Below are 23,077 nucleotides of genomic sequence, written 5' to 3'. Positions count from 1 at the left end.
GTTTGCTCAAAGACAGATTTAAAGTCAGGTCCCAGAGGTAGCAGGAAAGTCGATCCCCTAAGCTACTCAGTCATTGTTTGCTTTTTTACATGTAATATCCCATTTCTAAGCCAGAGTGTAATTTAAAATACAACACACACCACAAAAATACATCCTTCGGAAATTTTGTAATTTGACATTTAATGGAAATTAATGGCTTTTATTGTCAAGTTTTCTTGCGTGCCCAACCTGAATAAAGGAGAAAGGTACCTGGTATTGTTTAAAAATATTTCACAGTCTTTGTTTTGGCCGGAGTTCCTTGACTTTAAGTCAGTGCAGCTCTAAAATAATGCTCTTGAGCTCATTTAAAATACATCCAAAAATATATAAATGTATAAGTATATAAATATATACTCTAAATGTGCGGTAGTTCACCTAAAAATTAAATCTCTCCCTGACCCCGTAGTTATGTTTTCATCCCCCCCTGAAAACACCCAGGTCTGCAGGGAAATACCTGATAAACCCTGGAGTTTATTGCGGAGCTGAGAGCAGCAAAGGGTTACTTCAGCCCCAGCATTGTAAGTACGAGCAACAGGACTCCATTGGCTTTAATTTGTCCATGTCTTTCATTTGATACTACCAGTATTAATAGCTTTGCAAGGAAATTCTGCAGTCATTAATCATAATAATTAATCAGATCCAATTATATTGCATATAAATGCGAACAAATTGCTGAAAAAATAATGATCTATCACCAACATGTCAGAAGGAAAAAGAGACTAAAATAGTAATTAGACGCAGGGATTTAGTTGTGTACAGGTACTCTGCAACTGATTTTAACGGTAGGATCATCTGATGATGTAATTAGTGGGAAGAAAGCCTGGCCGGTTCTGCAGCAGCCCCCCACATCCTGTGCAGCTCGGAGAAAGAAGACGTCCTCGCATTAGTGACCATTTTTACTTTCACCGCTAATTCCTTGTTTTCTACAAAGATGCTTTGGTCATTTTACACCAAGTTTGCCTCGATGTACTTCGGAAATTCCCGAGAGCCCCTCTCAGACCGGGGAGGAGCAGCGGTATTTCCCCCCGCTGGAAGAGTGCCGTTTAGTAAAGATTTGTGCAGCTCAGAGGAAATACCCAAGTGGGATTATTCTATAAAATGAACCCGTCTTTTCCTTTCGCTGCCAGCCACCGTAGAACCGGTTTCTGCTCCAAGCAGCAAGTTCTCTTTTCCTTTTCACTCGCAGTGGCATGCGGCACAGGGTGCCCCATTGCAGTTTGTTGACTGCGCCCCGTTCCCCCCGCATCCACGCACCCACTCCTTTTCCTGCAAGGCAGATTTCAGTGGGGCTTTTGGGGATGCTTCACCGCGTGCCGTGTTTTGTTATGCACGCCGCTGATGGGCATGCATTTAGTGAGCATTAAAACCTTCCTTTTAGGAAAAGCACCCCCAAATCTGAAAATCGTTCTGCAGCGGTGCAGTGGATTACACTTGAAACAGTTAAGTGAGGGCTGATGAGCAGTTTTGTGATAGATTTTCTACTTGAAAATAAATGTGAAGTTCATCATAGTTTTCAATACTAAGCACTGCACTTTGCTGCCTTTGATCTCAGTGTTGCGACTACTACAAAGAAATAAAACCTTATCTTACCTTTTCCAGCATCTACTGCGGAAGACCTCAATAATGCATAAGAACATCTGGAAGTACGGTAATTTCAGCTATCAGAGATAAGAATTGACACAAAACAGGTAAACCCTACAAAGTCATCGTGTTGAAATGAGCTGATTAAGGTCTGCTAACATAAAACATCATGTAGAGTATTTCCATGCTTGCTACATCTTCCCATTTTATATATGAAAAAGGAACGCCAATTATTTAATCCCTCTCGGTGTGTTTAATAGGTTGATTAGCTGGGAGCTATATTATATTTTTACATAAAGAGACAGAATAGGCTGCAAATCTATTGCCATACCCATCTATTTAGAGTTAACTGTGAGTTCATAGAAAATACATGGGCATAGTAAACAGGGTTTTGAAATGACAATTTTTTACTGGTTGCAAGTGCTAATTGCTAGTTTCTCAAGGGTATAGAATTAATCACCTGCTAGATTTACAGTCTCTAGGTTGAGACCTGAGGATGGAGGCAATAAGAAAAGCTCTTGAGGGACATATCATATGGTGAGTCTAAATATCAGTCTCTATGCATATGTAAATTGGCAACAAAGTTTTTTCAAAGCTCAAGTATGCTAATTTCAAACAGGCAAGACTAAAGCTAGCTTTTAGCAGCTGTTTAACGTCTGCCTGTGGGTGGTAGAGAGAGCTTAAAATACAAGCAAACAGTGGTGCATAAGTAATTAAGCAACATTTTGCCGGGCATAAATAATTCTGTTTATATTGCTCTTTGAAGAGTATAGAATACAAAATAACAGCTCAAGTGCACCTTTGGTCACCAGAGGTTAACTGCTCTTCCTCTTCACCTTTTCCTCGGTTTCCGATTTTTTAGGGAAGAATTAAATGAGGGCCGGTGCTGTTCTCTGTCATTTTGTATATTCAAGACCTTGGTTCACCGCGGCAGCAAAACTAATGCTGACGAATGTGGAACGTGCCATTTTGGCAGCTCAGGAGCACTTCCCAGATGATTTCCCATCCTAGGATAAACTTTTCTCGTGCTATGGAGTGGGTCTGAAATGGGTGTTTGTCTGCATTTAGAGCATCGCACTTTCCCCAAATCAGGCAAGGTTGGTAAAATGACGCTAACTATGCTGTTTTGTTAAATTGTACACCCCAGTGAGACAACTCGACTGTGTTCAAGGTCGTACAGCTGTTGATAATCCATAGAACAAAATAATCAGACTTTTGCAATCCTTATAATTCAAAGTACTGACTGTGGTAAAACAATGAAATAGTTGTTATTATCGTCTTCTCCTAAAACTCGGAGCTCCCGATGTGACTGAACACAAAATGCTTCTGGAATTTGGATGGCAGGATTGGCTAAAAGCCTGAAAAGCTGCAACAGAGGGGTTTAAAAAATATCTCATTTGATTCAGTAAAGACCTTGAAATTAATTGGAAGGAAGATGAAAGATTTAATGTGATTTGGAAACACCTACTCTGGAAAAAGGATTATGAGTACTAACTGTGATAAGAGTCGGGATTTTAAAACTTGATTTTGATGAGATGTTGATGCTTTAAGGAATGAATAGGTAAAGCACTAATGGTTACTAGAGAAAGCTCTCTGTGCGGATGTGCTGTGTTGCTATAGCAAAGGCTCATGTAAATATCACCACCCTTCAGACAGTGACCAGTTTGCTGTCCTGAGAGGGCAGGAGGCTTGAAGAGAGGGAAGGGACATGGTGCAGCGACAGCGTTGATTACAAATGTGTTTTGTGTTCACAAAGCAGCTCAGGTGCCCATGCATGTGGTGTTTTCCCTTATGCAGAGCAGTTGGGGCTTACACCAGCAGAGCCTGGCCGAGCTGACTCAGGACATGGCTGTCAGCCTCTCGTCATCCCACCTTCCCCCAGCATCTCCTCCCCTATTTCTTTGAGTTTAATTATTCATTTCCTAATTCACTTGCATCTCACTGCAGCACCCAATGGTAATTTGTCATTGTGGCTGGGGGACGTGGTGTGGATCAGGCAGTGCGCCCATGGGGACGGATGGGAGGGCACTCTGTGAGCTCTGCCACCAGCACTGCACAGCCCATAGCAGATTCCACGTTCAGAGAACCACAGAATGATTGTGTTGGAAGGGACCTTGAAGATAATAGAACCACAGAGCGGTTGGGTTGGAGGGGACTTTAAAGATTTTCCAGTTCCAACCCCTGCTGTGGGCAGCATTGCCTGCCTCTAGATCAGGCACCAAATCAGGCTGCCCAAGGCCCCATCCAATCGGGCCTTGAATGCCTCCAGGGATTGGCAGTGACCATCGCTGTATTCACTGGTACAGAGATGTCACTGCACAGGCTGCAAACCATGAGCAAGATGTGGCCCACAAAGTCTGGGGATGGAAATCACTCCTGTCTAGGTGGAAATGGAAGCTCTTGTTTGTCCCCATGAGGGCATCCTGTGCCATGAGCAGGAGGAGAAGGCTTGGGTCCGCGTGCTGGTGGTGTTGCATGAGCACATGGAGTAGAAATGCAGTTGGGGTCGTAATTCTGGATGGTTTTTGGTGGTGGTGGCTGTGATACTGGGTACAGACAGGAGAAAGCTGTAGGAAGGGCAGTGTTCTCCGTACAGGCATAAGCAGTGCAGGTAAATACAGCTGTCAATGGTTCTCGAGATGTGGGAGAGAATAAACAAAGCAGGATCTGGTCATGCCAGTTTTCAGGTACAAATACTGAGTATAAATCCCATTCTCAGCAACAAGAAGCAAACTAAGAAAAAACAACAGGAAGAAGATGGGAAAACTATAATTTGTAGCCGAACTGCTAGCCTGGGAATCAGAGAATTCTTGTAGGAGCAACAAGCTTCAGATTTCTTGCCAGATTTCACGTTCTGGGCTCTCATTTCTGCAGTGCCTAGAAAATCTCAGGAAACTTTTGGGTGTTTGTCAGGGGCACTGTGAAATGCAGAGAGACAGGGAAACTTCCCTTGCGGCATTGCAGCTTTGGTTCACCCCCACATAGGTGCCATCTTTGCAGAGCTCACTGTCCTGCTCGGGCTGTGCTCCCATGGGCGTGCACGGCTTCCTTTGGGCCGTGAGGGTTTCTACACACACGAGAGGGGTGAATTTGTCCCCTGGCTTACCCAGTCATCCTCTGATGAGGACAGCGGTGCGGCTCTGGAATACTGCGTTTTAATGGTATATCTGGAGAACAACATCCTGTATTGATTTTTCATTTTATTTTGTTTTTCCTCGGGGCTTTGTTATTGGTGTGATTATGTGAGTTTGCTCCCACCTGCTACCAAGCGCTTGCTTTCATCTTATGGGCACTCATTTACATAAAGCCTAAAAGCAAGAGATAATAACAAATATTTGGCCATTCCATGAATTTTAAAGCTGTTTTCATCATCAGGGAGAAATATGACTTCCTACTGAATATTTAACTGCTGTCTGTAAAGTAAAAAATCCAAACAAATGATAAAGGGAGTTTCCTATTTCCCTTCTTGTGACCAGAGCTTTACATTTGCTCGAACATAAATACTTTACAATGGAAACCCTCTGATTAAAGGGAAGCAGCTCGCTGCCAGTGCCGTTAGCTTCCTAATAGTGTTACAGTATTGGAGGACTGCATCCACTAAGTTCATGGGCACATCCAGTCCTAGAGAGATTTCTGTTAGCTCTGGAAACTTGCACATTATATTAAAAAAAAAAAAAAAAGCCCTCTTCAGCTGTCACGCTGCAGTGGCAGAATTTAGTTCTGTTCTCAAGAGCTTCCTTGTCCCATGAGTGCAAAGACAATAGTACACTATATAGAGAGCCAATAAATCAATTAGCTTTAACAGCCGGCGTTCAGGAAATGCATTTATTCTCTTCAATGAAAACACAGTTTTTACTTGTAGCCATACTTCATACTGTTAAGGTCAATTTTTCATGTGGAAATTAAATCCGGTGGATGAAAAACTGCTTGTATATTCCATAAAGCAGGAAAGAACTGTTCTTACTGATGTGGGATCACAAGTTTGCTTTATTTGTAATTATCCTTCTTAAGAGTAATTGAGATTCTAAACAGTGGCTAATAGCTCGGCTGTCTCAAATTACCACCGTCTGCAGCTTTACCTTTCCAAAAATAAGTGAGCTTTTCAATTGCAACACAACTACTAAAGCCTGGGTCATTTTAGAACAATTAATTGAAAGAGGTGATTAATAGCTTAATAATGGGTTGCTCTGTAAGTGCAGGGAAGGTGTAGAAAAGGAATATTGCAATTTTGTATCCCTAAAACACAGCCTAATTGAAAACCCAGCAGTTAGCCTTCCTGCCAGAGGCCTGGGGCTTCCGAGCCCTGAGCTGTGGCCACCCCAGGCAGCCCCCGACCCTGGGCAGATGCCCAGCTCAGTGAGAAGGCTGCAGGGTAACCCCACCTGGGGGGTGCTGGGGGTCCTTGTGCATGGCATGGCCCACCTAGGGAATTGTGCTCAGCAGTGGGTGGGCACCGGCAGTCCCGTTTTACAGATGGAGGCATGGGGAGAGGGCTGGAGGAATGTGTGAGGAGAGGCTGAGGGAGCTGGGATGGCTCAGTCCAGAGCAGAGGAGCTCGGGGGAAACCTCATTGCTCCCTGTAACTCCTGGCAGGAGACTGTGATGAGGTGAGGGTCAGACTCTGCTCACAGTGACAGTGACAGGATGAGAGGTGACGGCCTCATGTTGTGACAGGGAGGGTCAGGGTAAATATGAGGAACAATTTCTTCCCCAAAGAGTGGTCAGGCAAGGGCACAGCTGCCCCAGGAGTGGGGGTTTGCCATCCCTTGGGGGTGTCCCAGAGCCGTGGGGATGTGGCACTGAGGGACAGGGGCAGTGGGCATGGTGGGATGAGTTGGGCTTGGGGATCTGAGAGGTCTTTTCCAATGCGAATGATTCTATGAGTCGCCCAAAGTAACAAGCCCAGGGAGGGGAATTGGGATTTCCAGTCGTGCACTTCTTCATCTGCTGTGACATCCCTAGTTGTGGATCTGAGGGCAGTCTCTGAGCTACTTGGAGAGAGGACGATGGAGAAGTGTCAGTGCAAAGGAAACCAAACCAAACAAAAAAGACATTTTAGAGGAGGACCACTATTGGTGGTCATACACTTTGGGGAGACAGCAGCAGGCACGGCACTGGCACATAGACACTGGCAGCATGAGCAGGACTCCCTGCAGTGCTTAAGGTGCTGAGCTCCTCTGTGTGAGAGTCCTTTGCCTACCACCATGAACAGCAGATTAGGTGCCTGGAAGGTGACTTCTGGTTTGCTTCCTTGTTTCTTGCTCCTGACTTGCACAATCTGTTCTGGGCAGAGGGAGTGGTGGCATTTTATTTTTTTCCCCTTTCTTTTTTTAATTTTAATTCTTTCCCTTGCTAGACCACCCCCAGTGCCTGTCTCCCTCACTATCCTGCACTGTTCCTTTGCACCAGTGCTGACAACCGCGGTACAAATGACGCCTTCACACTGCTGGCATGGACAGGCTGCCTGGTGGCCCCGCTCCTCCAGGTCAGCACTCATAACCAATTTCAGGGGAAGCACTGGGGCGCTTTTGAAATTATAAATCCATTGCGTTATTTAAATAGTTCTGCCCAGGTTGTCCTCTGCTGCTGTGTTTAATCATTCTGAACAGAGGGCTCAGAGCAGTTGCAAGTTAGGACTATTTAATCATTGTTTTTAAAGGAACACAGCCGTGCAATGTTTGTAGGCCCAAAGTTCTTCATGGCTGTTCTCTTCTAACTTCTGCTGACCCTTTGTGCCCCTCATATGCTTACAGAGCTCAGTTCCCTACACAAAGCCATCCCTGCTTGCTGCCACCCATGATGTTTACGGACAGAACGACACAAATCCTTCCAGGAGTCCTTTCCAGCACTTGTTCCATGGGTCAATGCAAAGGAGAAGAGCAGGCTGTGAAATGAGACAGTCCCTGGTCTGCATTCAAGGGGACACATGGGGACGGTTCTGGTCCTTCATCCCCTGCAGGGAAGGAACTCGAGTGCTGCTGCCTGCTTCAGAACGATGAGATGGAGTAAAATATAATTTACAGTAAGTTTAAACAAACTTCATTTTAAAACCAACTAATGCATTCATTTACGTTAATTAATGCATCCCAAGCTATAGTAATTAGTTGTAATTAACATTTGGCTGAAGTACAGGTAGAACTCAGAGTGTGACTGCTCAGTCTGGGATTTTTGCATTTTCCATAGACAAAGCAATGTCTACAACATATCTGCTGTGTGTGGAGGCATTCTTGGAGAGCAGATATCTCTGTATAGATTTGCATATTGGATATCAATGAAAAGATTCTTAACATTTCATGAGAAACAATTTCAGCTGTCTTGGAGCGTTGCAGGAGCAATATTCTTCAAATGCTCTTGGGCAGTGTCATAGAATAGCAGAATCATTAAGGTTGGAAAAGAGCTCTGAGATCGCCAGTCCAGCCCCAACCCATCCCCACCATGCCCACTGACCACGTCCCTAACCAGCTCCAATATGCAGAAAGCCTGTTTTGCACCACAGTTACCTGTTCAAGCTTTAGCTCCTGGGATGGGAGGCAGTAAGAAACCACTTTCTGGAGGTCCAGAAATGGTAGAAGCCCAGTATGAACTAAATGCTGGGTCCTGCAGCATTGGAGGTCGTACTGGAGCTGCAAGGGGGAAACTGGGTGGGAAGAGTTCCGTGCATCTCTGTTGCAGCAGTTAACCTCTTGCAGAGTTTCCACAGACTCAGCTCAATAATGAGCACATCTATTTGCACCTTTTTGTCTGATAAGTCTGTCAGGGAGAGTGAATGGAGGTAAATAGAATCTGGCTCTGAAAAGGAAGTGGGAAATAATATTTTTATTGTAGCATTTGCATGATTGGCATCTCACCAAATTTCTTGCAGATAATAAGAGGAGGAATCATAGAATCCTTAGTGTTGGAAGGGACCTGTAAAGGTCACCTAGTCTAACTCCCCTGCAGTGAGCAGAGACATCGCAGCTAGGTCACATTGCCCAGGGCCTGGTCCACCCTGACCTTGAAAGCCTCCAGGAGATGGGGATGAATAGGTTAAGGATGGACAATCAGTTTTTAGTCATCTTAGGGTGATTTCTTTGTTCAGTAGAACAAGAATAGCACCGCCAATGTGACAAGACTTTGAGGGAGGCACTGAAGAAAGCGTGGGGAGCTCCAGGGGCAGCACGCTGTGATTGCAGGTCACGGGACGCCTGGTCACGGGAGGAAAATGCAGCAGTGTATGCTGGGGCTGAGGGACAGGACGAAACATGTGGGGCTGCTGAGGTGGGGCAGGTGGCAGTGGGGTGGGAGGAGGCTGTGCAGGGCGAAGAAAGGGGCATGAGGAATGGGTTCCAAGGGAAACTCACCTGCCTCATCTGCAGGAATCTAACCTGTGTGCAAGAAGTGAAGGATTGGGTAAAAAGAACTTGCTGTATTTAATACAGGAGACTGCTGGCCTCCTCGGTATGAGCACTGTTTGTGCTTGTGCAGACTGCTGCCGTTGGTGTAATCATTGGTTCTTTGTTTTTGTTTTCCCATATTGTTGTAGTAAGTTAGCGGAGAATATTATTTAGAGAAGATGAACGCATTTTTGAATCGTTTCATTGCCAACAAATTCATCAAGCACCTGAAGGCTCCTTGTTTTTCCCTCCTTTATGCCAGCAGGAGGATATAATTAATTTAAGAAATTTAAGATGAAATACAATGATAATAACTGACCACAGCTAAACGGATGGAAAGACGCTTGTTTATTTTATGCTGATTTTGGAGGACATTGTCAGATTTGGAAAGGATTTAAATTCATGCTTGAAATGTATTGATTAGTGAGACTTAATTTTTCTTGAGCTCTGATAGTGTTGTAAATATTTTCATTTGTTACGCATAACAAAATATACATGAATCTGTCAGAATATAAATGGTTTTCTTCTGGCCACTATGGCTTGAGGGATTTATTCCGAGTCAGTTGTGTTACTGTTTGCCCTCAGGATGTATAATATATATTTTAAGGGAATGTGGATTACTGTAAGACACTTATATTATTTGTGTGATTAATATTAGTGTTACAATGAATGAGGTCTTGTGGTCTTACTTTGCTCTTATAGTGACTTAATCATTTCTCATAAGAGCGAAGTCATCTTAATAAAACATTCCATAGAGTAGTTTGCGTTTTCTTGGGTATGACAAATGCAGCTGCGGTAAGGTGTGAATTTTCTGTTATTAAATATATAGTATCATGAATTTAATTTACTCTAAGACACATACATGATATCATTATGTAGCCGAGTGAGATTTGAATTCAGGCCCATTGCTTCTAGCCCGGGTAGGCCTGAAAGGAAGACCAGGGTGAAACTCCGCATTTTCAAAGCTCATTTCCAGCCAACAAACTTATTGCTGAAGTTCTGGGTGTGGGATTTCACGTGCTGGAAAGGTCAGCCCTGTCGAGGCATGGTTGCAGTTTCATGTGTGTAATTTCCCACGGCGGGCACAGGGCGCCTGGCTGCCTCCCTTGGAGCACAGGGCTGTGTTCCTCCTCCTCGGCTTCTCTGATGGACTGGGCAGCTCCGTGCACAGACCCTCATCGTGCTGCTGCAGTAATGGGGTCTCTTGGGCCTGAGCCTTCCTAGAAAAATGGGGTTGCTCGGGGTGCCCCAGTGCCTTCCATGTCCACTGCCACACTCTCCTTGTGGCTGGGTCTTCTTTCTATTCAATCGTTAATTGCACTGCCTCTTACCCCCACCATGGGCTGACTCCCTAAGCCTCAAGCGCAATTGTTCTGGGTGATGTCTCTGCATGTGTCTCAGGGAGATGCGCTCAGACTGGTGCCGAGTTGGGGAATACCTTCTGTTGAATGTTTCTGTACATGCCCATTGGCCTCCAAGTGTGTTTAATACAGTTTGGAGAGATAGCAAAGGGTATTCCTGGCATTCCTATGCTTCCTTAAGATCATCATTTTGGTGGGCATGGTGATGATGGGTTGACAGTTGGACTTGATTATCTTAGAGGTCTTTTCCAACCTTAATGACTTCATGGTCCTGTGGTTGTGCTAGTAGGAACCTGTCCTCTTCAAAAGCACCACGTTTGCACAGGAGATGCAGCAGGGACTGCGCGGAGGTTTCAAACAGGGACTGACCAAGTGTGCGGCAGAAAAGGTTTGCTCTGGTGCCCAAGGGCTGTAGGTGTTGCGCCTACAACATCAGGTGCTGCTGTCCGTGGTGGCACTAGGTGTCATCAGCAATAGATGTGTGGAAGGCAGGGTCCCTTCTCCAGAGCTTTGAAAACAGTTTACAGCATGTAAACAAGATGCTCTATGAAAGAACCACAGTAAAATACCAGCCTTCTTACACAGCAAATATGCATCGTGCATTTCACACTTTAAAAGTGCTTAAAATTGTCAAGGTTCTAGTGAAAGTTGTCTACATTGCAAAAGAATGATGCTCGTAATTACAATAAATTCAGCTAGGATACGGTGGACGAGAGCTTTAAAAACTTCAGAAACATCAATTAAAGCCCAAGTTCTGTGCAATAAGCATCAAAAATTGATAAAAACTGAAATTTAGGTTTTTAGATTTAGTGTTTAAATCAATCAACTGCAAACAAGATTTAATTAAAGAATATTATTTCAAAGTGTAATTACCTACTGGGATTAGAATGAACCTCTATTGCCCATAATGTTCTCCTACTGTGATCCCACACTGAAAAATGTTGAGTTTTAGATTAATATGCATCTTGTAAGTACAAGTCCTAATCTCAATCTTAAAGGACATTTAAAACACACTTGGAACCTTCTATGCAATCAAGCACAGTGTGACTACAATGTCCACCATGCTAAATTTGTGATTACATTTTTTATGTGCATGATTTAAATCGCTTTAGCAGCCGTCCAGGGAGCATTTTACCCTGCATATTAATTACACAAAGGCTTTGTCATGTGAGGGTCTCAGTGGTCATGGTCTGTAATCCAGCTCATTTGAACTGTGAGTACAGTTTTTGAGCATGCTGTGCACATCAAGCTCAGCTTTAAAGCTAGAATACGCTGAGATGGTTAACAGGTATGGTTCCTGCTTAAGGAATGAATGCCATTTATTTAGTGACATCTGCAAACTAATTGCTTAAAAATCTGAATCTGGAAAAGCATGCTCACGAAGCTTTTATAAATCCGCTGTATACTTGGGCTGGTATTGCTGCGTTCTCTTATCTCCAAAAGGCAAAATCCCTGTAAAATACCACAAAACACCTCAATTGTTACTCAAATGAGGTACTTACATTATTGGAGTACCCTTACCCTTGTTAAAAAATGTATCTCATCTAGCCTGGCTTGGTTTCTCTTTGTCCATCTTATTTGGACACTGTACACTCTTAGCTTGCAGGGGATTTACTATGGCACGCAACATTGCAAATCAAGCAAGTGAAGCTAGCATAGAGCTGAAGAAGCATTCCAGTACTCATGCTTTTCTCCGCACATATGTATTTTTTTTTCACGTCTGCTTCAGTCATTTTAAAATGTGTCATTATGGGGCATAGCAGAACGCATCCTTGTGTTTGGAGGTGGGAGCACAGGGGGCGGAGGGGCTGAGGGCTGCGCTGGGGCCGGGGGCTGCTCCCTGCTCAATCCACGGGCTCCTCCCGCAGGGGTTGGGTTTCCAGTTGACTCACAGACAGGATTCTGCAATTCTTAATTATTTCTCACTTAGGAAACATTTAATTGAAGCCATAAGTAGGCCATATTTTTATTATTCTAATGAGATTCATGGGACTAATCACGTAGCAGAGAGACTGGGAACCTCCGTTCCTCTCCTTTTTGTGCGGGAGCAAGATGAGGATAACGATACACAAAAGTTTTGCTCAAACCTTTGGGAAAAAAAAAGTGCTTTTTGTGTGACTGGCTTGTGGAACTCACTGCTGTGCAACACCAGAGTGCTGAAAGCCTTACATGTGTGGAAGGCAGGCATGCTTTCCCCAGCTGTTATGATCTGTGCCAATTTGGGGAGGGGTACCCAGCCTGGGGGCCTGGCAGGCATCACTGGGGCAGTTAGAAAAATGATGTTAAGGTGGGTTGCACGGAATGCCAAATCACGACCGCAGATTGTTTTTATGGATTTTTTTATTTGAGGAGGATCTTTGTAATTTCGTATTTTCTGAAATGTAATTTCAGACAAATCAACCGCATTTCGAATGATAGGAGTTTTCCATTATTAAAAGGCAACCTTTCTTTCAATTTCCCAGGTTATTTTTGTATTAATTTCCAAAAATCTGTAAAAATACAGAAAGCAAATCAATTTGGAAAATGTATTTGCGTTGTTCTGATCCCTGCCAATAGCCTTGCACATGCTTGTTAACCAGTAGCACAGAAAACCCCCAAAGGTTTCTGTAAATGATTGGCCATAGTGCTTGTTGTAGTCCTTCTGTAGGGAAGCAGGGTGGTGGCTTGCCCTGCTGACGTGGCAGCGGTGTTGGTCTGGCTCCTGGTGATGGTGATGTCATTGCTTCATCCATCTCTCAATCGCTGACCAGATGCAGAAGACAAAAGAAGTCGTTTCAATCTGATTGCATCATTTGAATGGAAACTCTTCTTGTGCCATTTTAATCAGATTTTAAAGACTAAATTAGTAAGCAAATTGGAAAGGAAAGCAGTGGTTCAAGATAAGAAGGTGGAATGTCTAGCTCTGAAATACCCATGTAATATATATTTTTTTCCACAGTAGTTCTTATGTCACCAACTTTGTGAATTTGGTGTTTCCCTGTTTTTGTTGCTGTTGTTTCCCCCCAGAATATGGTTAATCCAATCAAAACTGACATAAATTGAGTTCAAAATATCAATTCCATGTATTCCTCCTTCTCCAGAATATTCCCATTGGGAACGCACGGTGACCTCCGATGACCTGGTTATTTCCTCATCCCGTGGAAGGGATGCCACTCTCCATTTGGTTGGGTCACAGCATTCAGTGCTGGGCTCCTCTGGCCAACTGTGCTGCCATGTTCCTGGATGGCTCTCCCTTGTCCCCCATTTGCTACACAGGTGCTTTTGTTTATGATTTTCAGCACGTATGCATCTTGGCTGTGATCAGTGAAGGCGTGCACCAGCATGCATTCTGTGCATGGCTGTGCATGGCAGATCAGAGAGGTGTGGTGGCTGTGACTGGGGCAGTTTTGTGCAAGGTAGGGCTTGGCTTTGTGCAAGCTTTGTGCAAGGCATGGCTTGGCTTTGTGCAAGCTTTGTGCAAGGCATGGCTTGGCTTTGTGCAAGCCTTGTGCAAGGCATGGCTTGTGCAGTTTTCTCAGCTTTCTAACATAACTTTCCTTTTCTTGAAACTTATGTGGAAAGGCACACATGGATTTCGGAGTGAAAATGCCACTAACGTGTTTCATAGTGCCATCTAATAGAGAAGGACATTAATGAAATCCGTACTTTCAAGTTGGGAAGCTATTTTTCTTGAAAACCCACCCCAAATCTGTGGCCTTTTATATTAGATTTTAATCAGTCCTGAATTTTGAAATCTCAGCATAAAGCTGTTGATATCGGTCCCCTTTGATAAATTATAAAGGTAAACTTTAATGAACAGTGAATAGAATCACCTTTGCTACTTGGGGGTAATAGAATAAAAAAGCAAACAAACACATTTTTCTTACTGCCACATGCCTCTCCTTAATAATAAGTTTTGTGTCTTCCGCAGAAATAGATGCCGTATAAAGTCTCATTAAATTAGCTGACTGATGGAATAAATACACAGCCCGTGGCTCTCCAGTCCGTAGTAAACTAAGCAAGGGTCTTGATATCTCAGAGTTCTGCTTATTTACACATGCCTCGGACTCTTCTCACAGATATGTAAATTATTCTGGTTAAAACTAAATGCTAAAGTCTACACCATTAGTCTTCCACTTCATGATCTCCACATGGGGCTGTTAGAGGGATAATGTACCATACAATACACGGTTTACTTTTAATTAATAGAAAAAAAATGTGGAATGAATATTAAATGTAGCTTAATGTGAAAGAAACCTCAAAGCAGTATGGTTGTTATTTTTTTTTTTAACATTCAGCTCTGCTTCAGCATGAGGAAATAAGAAAAGTGGCGGCAGCCGGGCAGCGCCATTAAGGCAGGGAGGAAGAAGAGGAGGAGGAGGAGAAGGTGTGGGATGTGGGGCCCTTCCATTGGCACTGGGGCTGCCCAAAGCCCGTGGGCAGTGGGACCCCACTGGGGCTGCAGCCCATCGCGCAGCGCGCGGCCCGGAGAGCCCGGCGTTAAATCTTAATATGAAAAACCTCATCAAATAGGAGCATTTAATTAAAACACAAGATCTGTTTGTCTGCGTTATAATTCAACGTGTCAAAATTAATGCCCCTGTTTTTAATAAATAGAATTACCAATTCGCAAACAGTTTATCACACTGTTCTCAACAACGGAATGGAATTTTAATGATATACCATTATTTATTGCGATGAAACGAGCCTGTTCCATAATATTTGCCGAGAGTACAAGTTAGGATTTAAGAAGAAAAGCTCCATTAAGTCGAGATGCTCTCTGGCGGCATCCCCTTTGTCTCATTTGGCTCACCTAGGATAAGGTAAGACTCTCAGACTGAGACAAAGGCTGCCAACAGCTCTGCCGGGGCTCTCGGAGATAACAAAGTACTCACTGAAGGCACTTATTTGTCAGATTAAAGGGTTTGAACTAAAGCCTGAAATTAGTAACTTTTCATCCCTTTTACCAAGGCAAGCCAGTGTTTTGCAATAAAATAAAGACCCTGCATTTTAAAACCTCTTCAGCGGGCAGAGTGTGAAACTAAATGCTACTTGCTCATTTTTAAATTATTCATACATTCTTAATTGTGATGTTATCCTTATAAATGATAGTAATGGTACCGTTTAAAGCCTAAAAACCAGCAAGCACCTGCCAGTGAAACGGGTTCATTTAATGCACAGCGGCTGAATCTTTAATACGGGGATAAATGAGGAGGCTCTGCTGGCAAAAATACAGGCAGACACTTGGTTTTTACAACGAGGTGATAAGTAACCTGATCCGATTGCTGGTTGGGAAGGGAAACCCAGAGCCTGATTGCTGATGAAACCTCACATTGGTGTGGATGGATCCTGCTGGGTTCTGGCAGGAAAGGGGCTGCAAAATACCAGCGAGCTTTGCCTGCGAGCAGTTCAACTTCCATGGAATTTTTCTCGTTTTCTTGGAAAAATTACATAGTTTGTCCTCTTTAAGTGTCAACACTTTCCGCTCTGACCATGCTGTGGTCGCTTGTCATTCTTGCTATTGTTGTGAAGGTGGCTTGATTAAATTCTCACGCTGTGTCCTCCGGTAGGTGAAACCATAGAACATACTGTATGTGATCAGTAGCCTCGGATGTATTCTTGGAAGCAAGGAATACTGCAGAAGGAAACATGTTGGCAGTTGGACTAGATGAAGGTGCCTTACAACTGTTGTGCTGTGTTGTGTTCTACCCTACCCTACCCTGTTCTCTTTCGTTCTATTCTACTATACTCTGCCCTACCAAACCCTACTCTATTCTTAGTGTAACTCTCAAAGAAGAAATTGGACCTGGAGCGAGTGGTGACAAATCCTCTTTTAGGCAACTGGTCTGAACTGTGGGGCCGCCTCAGATAATGAATGTTCCTATTCCAGAGAGGATGCAAGGTATATCTAAACAGGTAGTATCCCTTCTTTTTGATAGGCGCAATTAAATCATTCCAAAACTTCCACTTTTCAGGGATTTGCTCATTGAGTAGAAAAATGCCCATGACTCTGTCACCACGTCTTTTAGGAGTTCTTACTATTGGTTACTAGCACAGTAAATCAGAGATGGAAAAATGGAACTATCTGGAAGAGCCTGGCAATCTCTCATTTAGTGGTAAAATGGTCTTTACAAAATCTCTGTTATACCCAAACTGAACTGACGCTGCTTTTAAATGCCGTAATATTCTGAAAACTTCTTGCAAACATTTTTATTGGGTGCCCATTTGGGACCTGTTGGAGGCTCCCAGGAGGCTTCTATTGTGTCCTAGGGTAAAGCCCTTGGGTTCAGTGGTGGCCAGGACTTTCAGAGGCTGTCGGATGCTGTTGAAGTTAAGGGAAAGGTCAGACTGTCCAAGGAAATGCTTTTTGTCTTCCTAGATTTGGCTGCTATCCAGTAAAAAACTCAGAGAAAGAAGGCTTGTTTAATAGGGTAGAATAAAATATCTGCTTCCAGAGTAGGTCAGGGAACCACTCCATTTTCACCTTTTTCTGTGTGAGTCAGACCGTAGGGGGAAATGTCCCCGTAATTAGATCTTGTATTTTCAGTTAAAAATCCAGAAAGATCTGGTCTACAGCCTTGATATTTGGAACTTCATCTGCACCACAAACCTGATAGCACCGGGAGCCGTGGTGCCTGGTTTCTACCATTAAGGAATACCGTGAGCTGCACAGCCTAAGGGGAGAGGGGACAGCAAGAGCAGCTCACACCTTTTTTTGAGGCATGTTGCAGTGCACTGTAGTGCAGCACGTGATCCTCTGCCACTGAGCACTGCTGGGTGCTGGGCACTGCAATGCCCGGTGCTCCAGGAGGGGCTGGGTGCTGGGGCTACTGGTGGAAAATCACTCTGCTGGGGGAGGTCCCCCGTGATACTGTCACTGGCAGTTACCAGCTTTCTTCAGAATTTTTAAAGAAAAAACAAATTCCTAATGGGCTCCCAAATAGGTCACAGGATCATAAAATGAAGACAAGAGTGATTTCTCATGTTTTACAACAAACTTACACAAAAGTATTGATAGCATTTCAATTCTCTGTCTAATAGGAATACTCTTAGCTCAGTCGTATTACAAACATCACATTTAAGATCATTTGAGATCCCCAAAGCCAAACTATATTTATTTGCAGATGAATATATCCCAGCGCTGTAACAAATGCAGCAAATTCCCAATGGGATTCCTTTTCCATGCTCGCTTCAAAGTGCGAGTCGCAGACAATTTTCTGTATGGGTTATGCCTTGGGGCACTGTTATTAAGGGAAAGAAAAAGTGGATTAATTTAGTTAACCAATCTTTTGTACCTTTTCTTCATAGTGTGCTCCAGGTAGGTTTTCATTTCCTAAATAACAGGACCCAAAGCTCTGAGCTGGGAGTCTCCTCCATGCTGTAGAGTATAACTTTTGCACAGAAGGCAGGATAAAAGAATTCATTCTCTTGTCTGAGTTATGGTTTTGTCTTTTTCTCAATGGGAGTAAAGATTATGGCTGTGGCAAAGCACAGACCTGTAAACATGGCAGGGAGATGGGTTTTGAGAAGGGATGCTGGCATCTTGCTTGCAGCCTGGGCAAGGACCCATGGGATTCCCCATCCCTGATGTGGTGAGGCATGAGCCGCTCTTGTATGGGACAGGTGGGTTCCCCCATCCTTCTGGTGGGGAAAATGAACGTATTCAGCCAATGTATTCTCATGAAAGCTGAGTGCAGTGGCTTTACAGACAGCAGGGGCAGTCTTAATTCTGGAGATGTGAGCGTTATTTGCGAATAAATGCCCTTCGTAGTCTCACAGAATTATTATTCAGGATGTCTTCCCATCTCACAGATGAACTATGAACTAATGGTTCTTTTTTGCATAGTTCACTTGACAAAGAATTGGTAGATTTTCTGTGTAATTTGCTATTATCCTAAAACTCTCAGCAAACCAAAATGCCAACCTGGGTTTTAAAATGTGATGTGTTTGAAAATGGAAATTTGACCACTCCAAATAGCAAAATCTTCATTTCCATTAGGATTTTTATGAACTGTCTGATTATAGATCAGAAAAACTCACACTGTTCTACAGCCTCCCGCAACGCGCTAGACAAAACGATGAAAACAAAGGCAATTATTTGTACTGGGAACGGCGTGTTTCATTTAGTGCTTTATCACGGGGTATAGTCACATCGCAGGCTATTAGGTTTTCAAGGATTTATTTACCTTAAGTGGCTGGGAGTCCCTGTCGGGCCCCGTGCTCCCCCTGCCATGAGAGCAGCGGAGCTCCCCGAGGTCAGAGCACCACGAGGACACTGGGGTGGGATTTCTGAGGTGGGTTCCTTCAGGGAGAGGTTTTTGCCTATTCTGCAGCTGTTGAATGCAAGTGGAATATATAAAGTGAACAACAGACCTCATTCCTTTCTAAATCGTGATGCTCATGTGCTTTGGTGGAGAAGGCATAAGGGGTTCTAGTGCTGCTCTTGGGATGCTGGTGCTGCCTTGTTCTGCTAAGGACAGCTGTCTGGAGCCTCGGATGGTGTCAGCACACCCCTGCTCCCACTCTGTCCATATCCAGGGCTGGGTGTTGTGCTGCTGCACACCCTGCCCTCCTGGTGAGGGGCTCTGGGGCTCCCCAGACTGCAAGCTTGCTATTGCCTGAAGCAACCCGGGCACAAAGGCAGCTGCAATGCACGGTAACGTGCTCCTCTGCCCTTGCAAATGTGCGGTACAGCTGGAGGAGGTCTCCGAGGGCTCATTTGTATCTCTCCTCTCCCCGGGGCTCAGCTTGCTCTTGGTGCACGAGCAGCGTCTTGGCAGCGATGCCAACCTTGAGGTTCACGCGCACTCGCTCGCTGCAGCACAAATCACGGGGACTGATTTAGGATCCCGGTATGCTCCCTGACCAGATTCCAACATCACGAGCAGACTGCGAAATTATGATGCATGTCAAAACTGCCAATGGGCAGAGACAAGAGCAGCAGAAGGAAAAAAATACAGTTCCATGCGACTCCAAAAGCTCACTTTGCATAAAATGCTCGTGCCAGATTGCGCTCCGACATGTGTGTCCATTTCTAAGTAGGTCCCTTCACTGTGCTGCTAATCTACACAGTCTGACTGGTGTGAACTTGTATGCATACCGGGGAGGGGGTTTTAATTTGTTGGAGGCAGATTTCGTCTACTGCTTCTTCTTAGCATTGCTCTTAGCGTTGGAATGGTTCCACGAAGAAAGCCACATTCAGATTCTATATGAATTGTGGCACGGTTCGCATCATGTGAGCACCCTGGTCTTGGCAGAGTGCTCCGAGTTCAGAACGAAGTACTGCACAAGGAACAGCCCAGGCAAAACGCAGTGTGCACAATGCACGAGCAGCTGTGCAAAGTGCCCAGTGTGCTGGGGTACGGTAGGTGTGCTGACGGATGTGTTGTCTGAGCAGGGGAGCTCTGCTCCTGCTGTTGGAAGCTTGGAAGACAAGATCTAGTATTGCAGTTTTATTTATTTATTTTTAATTCTGGTCATATATTATACAATCAATTATTTCACTGTTTCAGTAGACAGCATTATTGGTTCTAGACTAAGTTTAGGGATGATCTACAGCACCTGGAAGTTCCAGGTATCTGATTTAGGTGACAGAGGTGGGAAGGAATTGTGAAAGTCATGGTTTCCAACCCTTCATTTTCTCTCAGGATTGCCCAACTAGAATGGATGTCATCAAACCCCAGATTTGTCTTTGAGGTCTGAATGCCTTTCTACACACAGTGTTTAAAACAACAAAGCTGTGCATATGCAATTACTAAGTCATAGTTTGTTATGCACCCCAAAACTCCCCAACGGTGAGTTGCCGGCTTTGTTATATTTGAAGGGTTTCGCAGATGTGTGGTGTTGGTTGCAATCTAACAAGAAGTAGATCATAGAATCATAGAATGACCTGGGTTGAAAAGGACCTCAAAGTCCATCTAGTTTCAACCCCTCTGCCATGGGCAGGGTCACCAGCCACTAGACCAGAATGTCAGTGGCTCTCTCATCTTTTCACCGAGCAGCTTAGGTATCCTCATAGTTCGGCAATATCTCTCATGACCCATCTACAAAGCTCCAAAGGGGCCTAATCTGGTTCCCCGATCACTTCTTATAAGTACCCACTATCATCTCGGACCACAGATTAACTCATCTCCCTGGCTGCTCCATGGGTTTCTGCTTCTCCTTCTCCCTGTAGAACCCCTGGCTCAACCCGCATGCGGGGGACCCGCGTGGGTGTGCAGATGCAAACAGTCCCCGGAGCAGCAGCTGACGTTCTGGCAGGTGGGCTCGGCACCGCTTTGAGAGAGAGACTGTAGAATTTAGATAGGGATTTACCGCCTGTGGAAACGGACACGTGTTCGTGCTGTTGCGTGGTTGCGGAGCCGGTCCAGGATGCAGACACATCTTGCAAATATCTTTTTACGGGTACAACAGTTTGCACGGAAAAAATAGGAGATCTTAAGCAGAAAATGTATTCTAATCAAAAAATTTTAATCATGTGATAAAATCCAATTACCTTCAATATTTTGTTTTGGATCCTGTTCTTTTCTTGGCTGTTTAAGTTTTAATGACTTATACAACAGATGTCTGTTTAGGCATGCGGTAGGAAAGCTAAGTGCCACAGTTCAATCTTGGAGAATAAAAGCATAGAAAAGAATTTGCTTTTAAGTCAAATCCTAGAAATAGAAAGCCTATTTGTCTCTTTGTAATTATTCCTATGTATTTTCATTCTGTTGCCGGAAGAGTTTTTCTATTTAAACATTAATTCTAATAATGTAATATACAAACATGGTGGTGCTCTTCCTAAGCGCAGAGACATGTTACAAGGTATTAGCAATTAGAGAGTACAATAACAATCAGTATTACAGCATTTTAATGATGTCGAGAAGAATTTTCCGAAGTGTATGCAAAGATTTGTGTCTTGCTTCTGCTGACTTCCAGTAGCGTTGGCTAGGGACTGTCTCTTCTTGCACTGCTGGGATGCAAAAGCCGAAATTTGGAAAGCTTGTGCTGTATCAAAATTCAGAAATGTGATAGGCATGGGTTTGGAACTGCTCCAACAAAGTCGAAGCCATCCAAAACGATAATTACCATAAGAGAACAAATTCAATTCTTTGTTTCTCTCTAATGTGCATTTAGCATATTTTTGTCATTCTTAAGCAGTAGCTCTGCCAGACTGAAAGTGCTAGAGCTGACTCCCTCTGTGTGAGGGTGACTCTCTACGTGAGGGTGTCTCTCACTGCTCCAAGCAGAAGATTTGGAGCAGGGTTTTCAGGGCACACAGCACCGGGCACTCCCAGTTCCCAGCTTTGGTTGGCGTTTGGCAGGGCACGGCGTGGAGAACAGTGGCCCTTTGTGGTGGGTGTGCGGGGCGTTGGCGGGGACGTCCCAGGCTGACGGCAGCCGCCAGTCCCCGCACGCGGCGCTGACCACAATGTGCTCCTTGTGCCCTGGTGGGCGGCCGTGGGCCGCTGTGACTCACGGGGACACGTCTGCTCCCACCACCGCGCCCGCCTGCAGCGCCTGTACCCGCGGCGTGAACGGACTCATTCAGGAGAGCCCTTCAGCCAGCCCCGGCCTCCAGCTGAAGCTCTTTGTTGTTGGAGGTCTGCAAACCAAGCTGCTTCCTCCCGCCTTGCAGATTGTGTCGGAATGGCTGGGCAGTGCAAGCCTGAGATTTCTGACTCACTGTGGTTTCTCTTTTCCCGGTTCAGAGGGTTGTGGAAATAAGGGTGGGGAGGCCGTCTTGGGGCAGGGAGTGCAAGGAATGGGTAGGGTTGGGATCAGGGTTGGGGTGGGTTGGGTTGGGTCGGGTTGGGGCTGGAGCTGAGGTTGAGGCTAGGGCTAGGGTTAGGGTGCCCAGGTTGGAGCCGCAGGCACTACCTGCCCCCCAGATGCTGTGTTGGCCACCGCTCCCCGAGCTGAGCCGTGCCCTTGCCCGCTCACACGTGGGCAGCAGCGCTGGCAGCCGCACCGGGCGATCCCTCCCAGCCGAGGGGACTGCAGAGAGCAATCCCAAAGGTTAATCTATCCATTATTATAAATATTTATAAATGGGTTGGATAAATCATACTGTGTAATTATCTACCTAACTAGTCAAGCCATTAGGACATTAAATAGCACAAATCAGAACTCATTTGGTTCATCATGAGCCTGATATTGTTATGAAACAGCTGAGCAGTGCTGTGAACCTTCCAGGGGTTTCAGGGCAGGGAGTCGGGTGAGAACTTTGTCTGCGAGGCGTGGAAGGCCCTAGGAGCTGGAGAACTGGAGGTATGTAGTTAAAAGAAATGTCTGTAATGGGGAGGTCCTCAAGGACCAGAGTGTTTTATCAGTATTAATATGCAAATGCTGACTGACCAACATAGCCATAACAAAACTGACATCAAAACATCAACAGCACTGAAACATCCAAACCCCCTTCTCTGTCCTGGCATGTTTCGTTGAGGATGCTCATTCAGAGCATCTTCCACCTTTGTTTAATTTATATCATTTGTGATCATCTGTGGCTATGAGAGGGATAGCACATAGTCTGACTTTTAATAATGTTAATATTACAAACAAACGCAATTGCAAAGAAACTGTTGTAAGCATTCTGTGCAACCCCCCCCCCCCCATGTGTAGTTAGTTGCTAAACTTTAAAAAAATCACTGGGGAGTTTTGTAGACGTTCATGGATAAAACCTAGATGCATGGCTTAAGCTACTAGGTTCGGTTTGCAGTCTGTAATTATGGCATTAACGTAATGAGCAAGCCCTTCTGCTCT

At 44.6% G+C, this 23,077-nt stretch overlaps 1 long non-coding RNA gene across 4 annotated transcripts in view; it reads left to right on the top strand.

Moving 5' to 3' along the window:
• The window catches only part of LOC110400045, a 141,434-nt gene that overhangs the window by 71,308 nt on the left and 47,049 nt on the right, over positions 1-23,077 (top strand). The window contains exon 3 of one of the 4 annotated variants that reach the window (XR_002439561.1): positions 1,639-1,727. The exons of the other annotated variants lie outside the window; for them this stretch is intronic. This is a non-coding gene — a long non-coding RNA (uncharacterized LOC110400045). The remainder of the gene's footprint in view (positions 1-1,638; positions 1,728-23,077) is intronic. 4 annotated transcript variants of the gene reach the window in all.

The sequence above is a fragment of the Numida meleagris genome, chromosome 5 (genome assembly GCF_002078875.1).
Source record: "Numida meleagris isolate 19003 breed g44 Domestic line chromosome 5, NumMel1.0, whole genome shotgun sequence".
Lineage (NCBI taxonomy): Eukaryota > Metazoa > Chordata > Aves > Galliformes > Numididae > Numida > Numida meleagris.
Note: the sequence above shows the minus strand (reverse complement) of the source record. Positions and strands in the feature narration are given on the sequence as shown.